This window comes from Mytilus californianus, unplaced genomic scaffold (genome assembly GCF_021869535.1).
Source record: "Mytilus californianus isolate M0D057914Y unplaced genomic scaffold, xbMytCali1.0.p SCAF_22, whole genome shotgun sequence".
Lineage (NCBI taxonomy): Eukaryota > Metazoa > Mollusca > Bivalvia > Mytilida > Mytilidae > Mytilus > Mytilus californianus.
In genome coordinates, this window is record NW_026262671.1 from 5,327,675 (window position 1) to 5,342,220 (window position 14,546).

Sequence of the window (14,546 nt, forward strand, 5' to 3'; positions counted from 1 at the left end):
CTAAGGTGCTACGAAATGTTATGCAAATCACACAGTTCCAACAGGCCTCACTTTAAATCTAAGGTATACTAAGGTGCTACGAAATGGTATACAGATCACACAGTCCCTGGTCCACTAGTGGTACCTTGTGTAAAATATCCTTTGTAAGTTGAAAAAACTGGGACACCAATTCGACAACTATTCGCAAAGGTAGCGGAAAGATTTCCTATTTTGCTACCTTGTTTCCAAGAATATTTCATGTAACTCTATTTTTTTACAATTTTTAAACAGTCTTAAATTAAAAACAAACTTATAAAAAAAACGTTTCAAAAACTAAAACAATATTTCGACCAAGTATTCTCATAGCCAATCGTACAAAATTCTTTTGTTTTTAAAACTATTTCATGCAAATCTATAATTTAAGCAATCCGTAAACTTTTAAAACTAAAAAAAAAAAATTATGAAAAAACGTATTTAATGAAAGGCGCATAGGTAATTTAATAGTTATTGATTCTATACCTGCAGTTTTTGCACATCGATATACTTCTTTCTGAATATGCATGAAATATTTTACACTGCTTTTACACAAACATCAATAAATCTAACATTCCTAAACGTGTCTATACTTTTGAATTAAAACAGAAACACATGTCACAAGTTACATATTAGCATTACACATTTTTATTATAAAACAACTACTTTAACTGGTCAGGTACAAATTGTTATCGTAAAGGTGCCCGTATTACCTACATGATCGTACTGACCATACATTGTACACATGTCTGCTGTAACTTGACCAGTATAAGATACAATATATATATTATACACTTTTTTTCTTTTTTTTTTTTTTTTTATTTAAATTTTAAACATATTTTATTTATAATCACCTGTTACATCAACCCTATGTTGCCAAGGGAAGCAACAATGGGGTCCCCGATTTGTACATGCTCATTTGTCGAGGAAAAAGCAAATGAGAAAAAAAAACTCACATTATTAATAATTAACATCTATCTTTATAAATATCATTTATCTTTGTACAAATGTACATGTAGTATAATCTATCTATATATTTTTAATATCACTCCAAATATAATCGTTTGAATAAAGTATCCATTCTATCGGGGTTTTTTTCTCTCAAAAGAGCTACCTGTATTTATTAGGCAGTTTCAATTTTATAGCACTTCACTCCGTTCTTTTGTTATGTCAATTTCTATTACTTTAAATTTCTGGTCGAGTGATCTTTTGCCACGTGCTACTCGTTAAAAATAAACTTAAAGGAAGATTAATGTGTTACAGTAGTTCTTTCATAAAAGTTGGATTTAAGATTTTGTTTCCCAAAAATGATTTATTTCATAGATATGGTAAGTAAATATTTGCTTATAATATGTACCTGTTGATACAACCTGTCCTTGTTACAAGTATATAATATACATAATTATACATAATTTACATACACAATAGAAAATACATAGTATATAAAGGGAGTTGAGAGTGATGTATGATATTTTATTCAGTATTGAAGAAGTCATTACACTGGCCTGACCACGCAAAAATATATATTTATATACAAAAAGTGTCGCACATAGTAGAAAAGGCTCCATTGTTCGTATTTGGTTTAAGGGATTTGAACAAAAATTGCATTTCATGTTTTATCATATTGAAAATCATCGATTTACTTATCCCTTTTTTTTGATATTTTGCGATGTTTCTAGTTTTCCAAATAACCCATTTCGTGATAAGAAGCACCGTATCTAAAATTTGAGAATATGATGTATCTGCATTTATGACACCCAAGATGATACTCGTTTCCGATTGTTGTAATTTTTCGATATTCAATTTTGAACAAAATTCCCAAATTTTTCTCAAAAATGTCCCTCCAAACGTCTTCCACCAGTTTACAGTAAATAAAAAGATGAAACAGTGATTCTTTTTCATTACAAAAGAGACACTTTCCGTTTGACCGATTCATTTTTTGTAATTTTTCTTCTGTGTAAAATATATTATGAAGTAGCTTCCATTGAAGTTGTTTAGTTTTCCTATTTGCTAAATTCTTATTCAAAGTTACCCAAATATCGCCCCATGGTAGTTCTTTCCCAAAATGTAAATTCCACTTAAACTGACTATTTGGAGTTATGTTATTCTCATAAAAGTATCTAATATCTTTAAGGCGCAATTTTTTAGCATCAACGACAATTCCATTTTTTCAAATTTGACAAGAATTTATTATTTTCATAGGTCTATCGGAATGACTTTGTATGATGGGGTCTGTTTTTAAAAGGTCAATTTGTTGAGGCGTTAACGAAGCTTTAATGCGGCTATATTGTGCTATCCAGTTCCTTTTATCTTTAAGGTTGTTAAAAATTTCAAAAGAAGTTTTAAAGGATTCATTATTTAAGTCCCATATATTAAATATTATACACTTTTAAAAAATTAATATCTTTAGTTAATGGATTCAGAGATCCAATTATTATGAATGGGCCTACAACATCAGATCCTCTTCCAGTTATGTAATTTCTGTCAAACTGTATAGTCATTGATCAAGGGTATTGCACATGTAGGAAAAAGTCAAAAACATAGTATCCGTACCACACTGCATCTCTGCCATATGACTACAAAAAAAAAAAATAAAAATTGTAAAATAAAAAAAAAATTTGATCACATTTATATATAGCTCTTCATAAAGGTTTTACAATATCCTTGTTGTCTTAATGCAGAAGTTGTATATCAATTCAACGGCTTTAGTTTAGTACAAAGTTTCAACCACTCAAAACGAAAGCAGGTTTTATATTTGAAAGAAATTTGTTTTCGTTTGAAACAGCTTAAATAAATTAGAAAATGATATAAAGGACAAGTAACGATACGTATCAGCGAACGGACCCCAAAATTTGGTTTAATTTCAAGTAAACGTATTGTAAACATAATACCATAATAGCACGACGGGTGCCACATGTGGAGCAGGATCTGCTTACCCTTCCGGAGCACCTGAGATCACCCCCAGTTTTTGGTGGGGTTCGTGTTGCTTATTCTTTAGTTTTCTATGTTGTGTCATCTGTACTATTATTTGTCTGTTTGTCTTTTTATTTTTGGCTATGATGTTGTCAGTTTGTTTTCGATCTATGAGTTTGACTGTCCCTCTGGTATCTTTCGTCCCTCTTTTTTTGAAACTCTCATTTTGACAATGTACAATAATATATTTGTGTTTACTTTTGCACTGCAATGTAAACACCTAACCTTATTTTATACAAACACAAGAATTCAAATATAATTGTAACGATTTTTCAATTGCAGGGGCATTGACTTGGGGTATAGTTAAACAGAAATTATATATTCCATTTTCAAACCATTCAATGAGATTGAATTTTGATATTTAGTATTACAAACAACAATAGATCATTGACATGTCGAAGGATATTTTTTTAACTACCTTTGTTATGGAACAGCCTTAGTTTAATCAGAATACTCTTTGTATTGGCGACATGAACGTCTTGTGTTCTTATAGGGCAACTTGTTTATTTATTTTTCTTTTCCTCCTTTTTAATGATAAGAAGAAGATATTGAATTGTTGCAAATGTAAGCACTATCCATCAGACACAAACAGACGTTTAAGGAACTTTGGGTCACCTTACGGTATTCAGTTATTTTTCAGTTTGTTTGTTTTTAAATATTTATGATTCATTTGTTTTTAAGTGTTCTGTTGTTTCCATCTCCCTATCAAAATATAAATATTTCTGACACAAAGACACTGACAAGACGCTACTTACTATTAGTGTGGAGATATATATAGGCCCTTGAACTATAAATGTGAAACTTCCATTTATATAAACGAATTATTCTTTTTGAAATTATGCAAATTTGAAAAGATAAAGCAAATATAATTTTGCTATTCAATCAAACCGTTGCTATGCAATCGTTCTGTATTCCTGAACATTGAATACAAATTCGGCCACTAGAAACAACAGAATGGTATAGTTTCTTCAATCGGATATTTATTTTTCAAAAGTCTGCATAATGCTTGACTTATACACTGTTATACCGCATCCGAATCTGTAGTTGCCTGATCAAAGAAACAGACAGCATTTGGACTGTGACTGCAACCTCCAGTGCTATGAGGTCCACCATATCGCTCAAGTTTATCACATGTCCCTCTACCCAGTGAACATTCAGATATGTCAACTGAAATATAGTTTTAAAAATACAGAAAATACCAACTACTACTACTAGAGGGTTTTAACGACCTTAACTACAAATGAGGGTCTCGCACGGTCGGCCCTGGCTTACGACTTTTGGGGCATTTGAATACTTTATTGTTATCTTTTGGCAATTAATATAATTTTGAAAGGAAAAAACATAAAATAGATATTGTAAAAAACAAGAATAGACAGTTAAATGCACAATTATTTGATAAAAAATAAATGAATAAAAAAATTGATGAATAATTATTTGAAAAGCAATTGATAAAAAAAATGAAACTTAAGGTAGCACAATACAAAGATTTTATACCTCCTATTCCCCAGTTTTAAAATGCTGTAACTTTCTTTATAATGCTTGAAAATTTATAAAATTGGTATTTATGGATAGCTAACAGATTACTCTTTCAAATCAATGCAATGTTAGTATTATACAACAATTATGTAATTAATTATAATGTTAACTGTGTCTACAAAATTTTACAAGAAATTTCCACTTTCAATTGAAATTAGCTTCTTCATGGTTATCCCGAGAGGGTTGATTTTATTATATGTTGTTCCTAGAGCCATTATCTACAAAAGGGTGTCTCAGATTTTGGATAGAATGTATAGATCAAATTTTACACCTAATCAAATATTATCTACTTTTATGTGGTAAGAATGTTTACACTAATTAGAGATTTATGAGAGAATGGAATATGATAGCGATAATTTGAGACACCCTTTTGTAGCTCCTGCTGTGTTGATTAAGATTTCGTTTAAATTTCCTGTATAGTTATAGAGATGAAAGAGCTAAATTCATTCAAGTGAACTGACCAAGATTTTGCCATTAATTGCATAATAATTGATCACATAATGATTGCATAACAAAAATATTGCCTTCATTTAAAAGATTAATCTTTTATCTATCTATATATACCTCTTTTATTAATTTATATGCAGTCTTAAGAAAGTAACAGCATTTTAAAGGTTGGAGATCGGAAGTAAAAAAATCTTTGTATTGTGCTACCTTAAATAGATAAATAAAAATGAATAATGAAACGTTGTATACAGAACAAAATAAAATAAGTGCCACCAACAGGAGCAAAGGCCAAACAAACGACATAGAGCGGTAAAAACGTTGGTACAGGACAACAGCAGCCAAGTAAAGGGTGGATAAATATGATATGCAAAACTGTGTATGTGATTTCAGTTGCCAAATTTGTTGTATAAACCCAAAATATGTGTTTGTGAATTTAGGAACAATAATTGGAAAATTTTTTATATGTACATAAAAAAGATAAGGAAATAAAAGAAAATAACAACAAAAAAAAAGAAAACAAATGGGTGAATGTATAATTTTGACTGCTTTGTGCCAGCCTACTGTTATTGAAGGACTCTATGGTGTTAGTACACCGGAACGAACGAAGGTGAAGTAAGGTTTATGGCCCACGTCGGAAAAGTTTTTTGGTCAAGTTTCAACATGTACTTCTTACTGTTTGCTCTTGCCCAAACCAACGCTACAAAACTGTAAGCCATGAAAGCGATGTTAGTAGTTTCATTATTAACACATTCACCGAATGTTTGATTTCTTTTTTCAAGAACAGCTACTTTGCGTTTCTTAAGTACACACGTCTTTTTTACTATACTAATGAATATGGTAACAATTCAATCGTTACATTATATGAGCCGCGTCGGATAGAAATCGACCTTATGCAAAAAAAATCTCAATTTGAGTTTTGTTCAGATTCATTTTGCTAAAAGTCATACAACTTGAATACAAAAAACCGTTTTACTCTAGCTTTCTTCTTTAAAAAGTTTCGCCATTTCAAAGTTTTTACGGATAAATATATTTAACCTCAGAATCGCACGACAACGTCGTGAAATTAACGTTATCCTGCATTAATTTTATTCTGTATTGGTCATTTTCTCGTAAAAAAGAGAGACATGAAAACATGCATTTGTATACAATATTTAATTTGATTTATAAGATTGTTACAATGAAAACATAAAAGATTCTCAAGTTTTCAATCCAACTTTAACCAGTACATGTAAAATGTTACTCCTCAGAAGCACGAGGACAAAATTCGTCACGGAAATTAAACTGAACAAAAGGACGGACTTCATTGTACAGATAACGCCTTCTCTCCTCTGTCAGCCCCGCTGGCTGAATAACTGCTGGAAGTGTCGCGAGCAACTCCGGTAGGTGTGCTCTTTCCTTTAGGAGGACCAGCCTTTTCTCCGGTTGATCAAGAATTTCTCTCGCAAATACGACTCCTACTTTGTCACTGGTAAATCTGAAGTGATTGAATTTTCCTATACCTCTGAGTGGTTTAAAATATTTAGTGAAGAAATGATCCCATCTGTACCACTTTAAACTGTTTTCGTCATCGTCATTTTCATTATAAACTTCTGACCTGTTGCATTTGGCATAATAGTCAACAATGTTAACCAGTTGTGATACAGTGTTTACGTCCGACTTTCTAAATTTTTTTTTCAACATGCCAAAACATGCGTCACATAAACATTTTGTGTGTCCAGCAATCATAAAATGCAAATTAATAGTTTTGTGTAAACACTTTGCGCACCTCCACAACAGATAATGTAAAGTAGTTTTATTTTTGTTTTGTCCCACGGAATTATCAGCCTGAAAATGACACGACTTTTCACCGTAAGTATTACCATGCAGATAATGATGCAGCATGCTTAAAACAGAATTGGGTCCATGTGTCCGACTTCCATTTTCCCCGATTGTTTGTTGCTCATCAATCAAATAATTCGTTTGCCTTGGAAAGTTTTCATCGCAAACTCCAAATATTTGAACCTTTCGAGATGTTAAAAAGTAAAGAGCTCACCTGTTGAGACGAATGTGGCAAGTTAACATATTGTGAAAAGTCAAAAGTATAATGAACATTTTCAAAATTTTTTGAACATGGAGTGTTATACTTTCCTATTGGAGACTCAGCCAACTTTAATTCATCGCGTGATCTTTGTGTACATAATTTATAATATTCACGCTCCGTTCGCGCAGACTGTATATGGTCAATTAATTTTTGAGTTGTCACTAATTTCGCGTCTTCCGAAATAGATCCGGAAATTTCCTCCCTCAACTGAAAGCACGTTTTACACAGATCCGTCTTTGGTTTCATAAATTGAATATGAGGGACACATGCATTCCAAACTTCCTTATATACTGTTAGTTGAACATATTGTTGTTCTGAGTTAACGCATGAATCAACATATTTAGAGTGTACATATTTCTTGCTCTAGCTACAAGGTAGAAGAATAGGAGGGGTATTGTCGGTTGCCCGAGGCGCAGCCGGGAGAGGGATACCAAATTCATCAGCATACCGCTTGATAAATTTTATCGTATTTTCAATCACTTCAAATGAATGTCCGTGATTCGATTTTCTTCCACTAAGACCATGTGATCGAGGGGTCACGCCATTTTCATTTAAGCGCTGTTTTGAACTTTTAAATTCGCTCCTCTCAATGTTATAAACATTTCTCCATGTAAACTCGCATATCTCAACTATATCTCAGAATATCGGTATCGTTTTCGTTCTCTCTTTCCGCCTCTGAAAACCGAGTTTGTTATTTCTAAGTTTTCTAATTTTGAAAGCAAGTATATGTCACGCTCTGCTTTTGTAAATTCACGGACAGATAACGATACATCATAGGCCTGTTCTCTGAATGTTGAAAGCTTTGTAAAACATTTTTTTGTGCAATTACAGTCGTTAGCAAATAGAGCATTTATTCGAAGTCGGGAAGGATCCTCTAATTCATCGTTTTGATTAAGAGTACAGGTATTTTCCAATTGATCTTGATTGACGGAAGTGGAATAAAATTCCCGGGTCCTAGCTTGGATTGTGTCACATGTATTTTCAATATCAGATTCGTCATTTTCAATATCGGAATCGCCGTTATCAGACACATTCAGATCATTACTGATTGACGCCAAAACCTTTGGTATTGACCCTATATATTGTTCAAAATAGGCAACTGCTTCATTTTCTAGTTCTTCGCATCCTATGTTATTGAACCAGTCCATTTCAGGAATTTACTACAACATTAAAAAGGAATGGAATTAAAAGACAAATTGACCAAGTGATTGTTTCGTCACGACTGGTTGTCGCGCTTTGCGCCATAATAGTTCACCAGTGATTTGTGATTTGTGATACCGTATGTAGACCAAAATCTCAAATTTAGTAGTTCAAATTTCAAAATAAACGGGTTTTTTTAAGATGAAATTTTGGTTTAGTATTTATTATCCCAACATCACAGTTAACATCTTTTAAAATTTTTACCTTAATCACGCAGACGGACGGACGCTAAAATGCAAAACCCACGGATGCATAGATCGGGAATTTTATTGCCCGAATACTAATTTTAAAGTTATCGGGATATGAAAAAGGAGGTTTAAAAGGTTTTATCGTGATAGTTATTAGTTTTCCAAACTCATGTACACATGTATTTTGCAAATGTTTCCCTCTTTCTTTCAATTTCTTAATAGATATGTCATTGAACAGAAATTACACGCAAAACATTTCTAAATGTCTGAATAGATATGAGCATAAATTGCACGCAAACAGTACAAAATCAACCTTGAGCACTCACAACGTTTTTGTCTCTCTTTAATATTGTATATTTGTGTTGTTGTTTCTTTTTAAATTGTCCAAAATGCAACGGTACAATGATATGAATAACTTTTGACTTAATTTTTTTTTTTGCGTGTGTGTCAAAGTTTTGCAATACAGCACAAATCTCGTTATAAACCACCAGAAATAGTTTTTCAGCCAATTACCTTAGTTTAGTAAACTTAGGATTTGTATACAATTATTTTTATGATATAATATTTAGAGTGTACATGACAGATGTTATGCTACTATTAAACGAAATTAAATTACATTTTACTAAAATAGATAGTACTTTCACTTTGTAAAAAATGTAAAAATAGATCGTGGACATAAAAATAGTTCTAAGTTCTATATTTAGAACGTATTAGGAAATTTATACATACCTGAGCAAAACAATGTATTCTTGTAAGCCAAAACTGATACTAAGATTGAGAAATATGTTACCTAGAAAAGAACAGGATTCAGGAGAAGAAACATTTGTTATTTTATTAAAACAGACGACACGCGACACGGGCAGGTGACGTCGGTTCCCAGATAATTTGAAAATGTTCATGTCGGACCGGATAAAGCGGTTTCCGTGAAAGATTATCGGCATTTTTTACTTAACTTATCAGAATTAATAGACTAGTTTTGTCCTATATGTATGTAACACGATAGACATAGGCCCGATTTAATCAGATTAAAGTTGTATGGTTTCCCCGAGAGTTTAACATTATATAAACAGTGCATGACCAAAAGTTTTGTTTTTACAAATTTCATATAAAACCCCACTTTTTCAAAAAAATATTTTGAAGGCATTTTATGTTGGATTTTCACAACTGGTGAGTTAAAAGACGCAGAATTGTCTAAAGTATACTACTTTGATTTGTCATAGTTTTGTCGTCCATTATTTTTGTTTTCTCATGCTATGAACATGTATCACAGTTTTTTACAATTTAATTTCGTTGAAATACATAAGAAATTTCTGAACAAAAACAATACTGGTTATATGACCAAAAATTGAAAACGTTCTACAACAAAAATCTAACCAAATAAATAAATATAACTGTGACAATTCTGCTTCTATTGGTTCCAAGTACATCAAAATCCGACCAGAAATGTCCCCACAATAATTTTTTGAAAAAACGTAGTTTTGTATGAAACAGAAATAAGTTATTTTTATAACGTCAATTACTACATGCATGAAAACGATGCGAAACTTTATCGTAACGTTACTCGGTTTGACGTCGATTTGCATAAGGTCGATTTCTATCCGACGCGGCTCATATAATAAAATACAATGCACGTTTGCTCTTTAACAAGAAATCAATAAAACATTTATTACAGCTGAATCAGTTTGCATATGTTTGAATAACGGTAAACTGTGAACTTATTGTAATGAGGTCATAGGGTGTCTGCTAAAACTTGTTTGTTTGCTGACTCCTACTAGAATATTGTATAGGTAGGAATGCAAAGTTTTGTTGTTTTTTTGTTTTTTTTTTTATTTTACATACCTTAAATTATAAAAAAAATGGAGTTAAGCCGTACTTCACAAAAAATATACACAAAATATTTAAGGGCTTGCATGAAATTTAGGAATTGTAGGGATGCATGAAAAAGAACGTTATATTGTTAAAACATGGTGTAAAACAATGGACATTATAATTTTTAGAAATAGTACATACAGCTGGGTGCAGACCAAGCCTAACATGAAGTAAACGCACGTTAACGCCGCGAGCACATATTTCATTTGTTAACTCCAATTTCTGCGTTTACTAGGAAACGCAGGTTAACTATGAATACGTTTAGTTAGTAGTTAACGGACGTTTACTACAGATTTTACATCCATACCTGTACGTGCACTTAGCAAACGCGCGTTTACTCATGCTGTTAACTATTTGTTAAAATTATGAATGCATTTTTTTTCTTCTTGTTAGAATGATTTTCTATCTTAAAATTTGAATATAAAACCGTGACTTTTTTTAACATTTAACAGTTTCATTTTCTTTATTTTCAATGGCTTATTCATATGTTGCAATCATTTATAAATAAAGTAAAACTAAAAAGATATTTTCAGAAATTATTGGATAATTGATACTGCAAAAATTAAAACAAGTACTATCTTTAGATTGAAGCACAGAGTTTAAAAAAAAACCATGTCTAAAATGTATGCGATGATTTGGTGTTTGTTTGTATCTTAGATATGTCTCTTCCTAAACCATTAACTAAATTTTAACGTCGGAATGTACACGGAGCAAAGTCTTGATTTTTTGTACAATTTAAACTGAAAATAAGATAACAGTTAATTAAATGGGCCATCTCACAGATGTTCTGGCTGAAAATTTTCAAGTAGCAACACATGTTGAAAGGCGATTAAAATTCGAAATATTTATGTAACTAACATTCTTGTACAGAACAAAAGAGCTGAGAGGCTTTTTTGATTTCTGGTTCATTTGTTCTCAGGACGATGTTGCAAATGTTAATGCAGTATTGATGATTAGATAACATGCTCAGTCAGTGGAATCAACTCGAACTGTCATTTACACCGTTAAATAAAAAATATTTTTATCATTTAAAACTGTAAATGATATAATCATAATAATGCGCAAAACAATAGTGACAGCAGGTGAACACTGGAACACGCATCATTGTGTTTAATGATATTTAATTTCGTGTTAATGTTATATAATCAAAGCATTAATCAAGTTGCCTTTTGAAATCAATGATCATCTATGTAATATAGTATTAAATAATTAAGTTATAATAACCAAGCAGTCTTTGTGTCTGGTATACCAAATGACAAGCCTTGTATTTTTGGAAATTTTTTCGTTAATCATTTGTTTTAACTTGAATATTATTTGTTAAGCTAGAATAACATGATAATATGGGGTCTGGATTTAGATGTGTATTCACGCTTCTGTATGCTTTAATTTCTCCGTTAACTTTTCTCTATTCATTAAGTATGAGTAGAAAAGTGTAAGCATTGACATTACAATATCTAAAGTGAATGCAATATGTTTGCTGTTCAATGTCCTAAATTTGATCAATTGTCTTTATTATTTTCGCACATCATACAAAGACAGATATCCATTTATCTTAAAACAAAAGGTAATTCGACATAATAAACAAATGTATCGTCCGTGGCCATCCGTAGTTTTTTGACAAGGTTATATAAGTGGCATTACGTTACCATCTAATGTTCTGAATGAGCTTTCTACGGTGAAAATCAATGTCATCTTCATTATATTGCCATACAAACACGAAAACAACATATACAAACGGTATCAGGCTTACAGAGTATACAGACGTATTTAGTTGTCTTAGAGAGAATTCGTGTAAATTTAACCGATGGGTCGTTTTATAGTTCAAGTACAGAAGATCAACACGTGGTCATTCATTGACTTTTGTTTTCAAATATACGTTGTAATCATTTAAGTCAAGCTTGTGTATAACCTCTTCTTTTCTGTAAGTGTTTCACAGTCAATATCATCAGTATATACAGGTGGTATTTTATTGCCTTTAAAAGTTGCATAATACATTTTGCCTAAAAACTATGTAAAGGTCCCTGTAAAACTTTGAGACTAATATGATAAAACAAGATCTTATGTATGTCTTATATTCACAAGAGAATGTTTTTTGTACTAGTATTTCATTATGTATATACATACATACATAGATAACAATTGCGTAGGCGTACGTGGGTTCAATTATCACACTAGGCGTTCATTTTAAGTCAATATCAAAGTTACAAAAAACATTCAACACGGACAAAAGCACAAACTTCTTTATGGGTTCAAGGCGGTCCATGTAGATTGAATTTAATGTTTTCCTTTACATTCGTATATACAGTCAGGAGCGTTACTTAAACACGATATTTTTCTAAGTTACTAATATAGGTAATTTTTATTTTGAAAATATATTAAATCACTCAATAGAGTTGTTTTAAATTTCAATAGAAGCATGGACTAAATGTAGTTTTATGGAATTTTACGTCGTTGTATCACATTTAATTGAGAATTTATTAAATTAAGTTTCTTTTTATAACTGATTGTATATAAGACTTATATGATAAAACAAGATCTAATAAGTAAAATAACATAAAATACCGAACTCCGAGTAAAAATTCAAAACGGAAAGTTCCTAATCAAATGGCAAAATCAAAAGCTCAAAAACACATCAAACGAATGGATAACAACTGTCATATTCCTGACTTGGAACATGTATGTCTTATATTCCCAAAAGAATGTTTTTGTTTGTGTGAGTATTTATTTCTGTAACTTCACAGTACCCAAGTTGCACCGAATACCCAAATTGCACCTATTCATAAAAAAAGCAGCGTAAATCTTACAAGTTTTTTTTAGAGACTATACAATTTTTATTTTTAAGATTTTACATTATGCACGTCTTTCAACATAGCTAAATATATGTAGCTACGCACAAAACTTTCACTGTTTATATCATTAGATGGAGTATTCACTGGAAAAAGTAAAATCTTTAAAAACGTCGTCATGCGACGTCCACAAAAAAGTCATCTTTTAAAAATCAGCAAATAAAACATGTTACAAGCATCCATTTCTTAAAAAAAATGAATAGTAATCATGGACTAATGTAAAAATTGTTTTAAATATTTGAAGAAATAAAATAAAACATCTGCTTTCGATTTTTAATACAGAATCATGGATCGATTAGTGGTCGGTTTCAAATCAACACAATTTTTTTTTATTCAATATGAATTCAAAATTAAATTGGTGGAACTGTATAGTAAATAAGGATACATCTACAAAATAAACCCCGAATGGGAACTATTGTCTAGATCATAATTAAACGTAGGTGAAAAAAACTGTAAATATAGGTGCAATTTGGGTACCCTCACGTTATACATGCATGCATAGAGAACAACTGCTTAGGCGTACGTGGGTTCAATTACCACACTAGGCGTTCATTCTAAGTCAATATCAAAGTTACAAAATACCCATTAACACGGGCTAAAGCACAAACTTTATTATGGGTTCAAGGCGGTCCATGTAGAATGAATAAAATGTTTTCCTTTAATTCGTATATTCATTATATTAGCTTTACAACGAAACACAATTATCTTCGTTATGTCAATAAAAAATTCACAGGATATCGCTGCAAATTATAAATTCGGTATGATGTCCAATCCTATAATTTCATATAGTTTTTCTTGTCTTCATATTTAACACTAACAGTCGGCTGCTTTGGACATACACAATTTGTAGGAGTGTCTTCCAATTTTAAAATGATGCTTTCTGTCAATACCGATTGTAATTTTTTTATTTTTTTTTTTGTTCTGCTTGGGATTCTCAGCCACCTTCTTGTAAGATGATTTCATGATCTATAACAAACCTTTCTATAATTAATGGTTTATCGATTATTTAATTATAAAGAAACTAAGGTTTCAACTTCCTCAGTCAAAATTGACTTTAAATTGATTTCGCTATGTTTTAGGTTCTATTTCGCCAACAGTTTTGCTTCTTGTACATCATTGGCTTTCAAATATTCAGCTTTGAACTTTCCTGGTGAAGGGAAATCCAGAAAAAACGCTCCGGACAAACGAAATAAATAACGTGTTGTTGTCATTTTTGTTTGTGATGTGTAAAAAAAGGCTATCTCTTTACAGTCGATGTTTACATCTTCAAACTATAAAAAGACGGATAATAACAAAATTCTTGTACGCCAAGAAAAACTCAAAACGAAAATTCCTTTATCAAATGGCTAAACCAAAATATTCAAAACATCAAAGAATGAAAAGCAACTGTCATAT

General features: G+C 31.3%; 1 pseudogene; it reads right to left on the minus strand.

Annotated features, from left to right (window-relative positions):
- Positions 1-6,145: 6,145 nt before the first annotated feature.
- LOC127732243 (uncharacterized) lies at positions 6,146-8,196 on the minus strand (annotated as a pseudogene).
- Between the last annotated feature and the right edge of the window lie 6,350 nt (positions 8,197-14,546).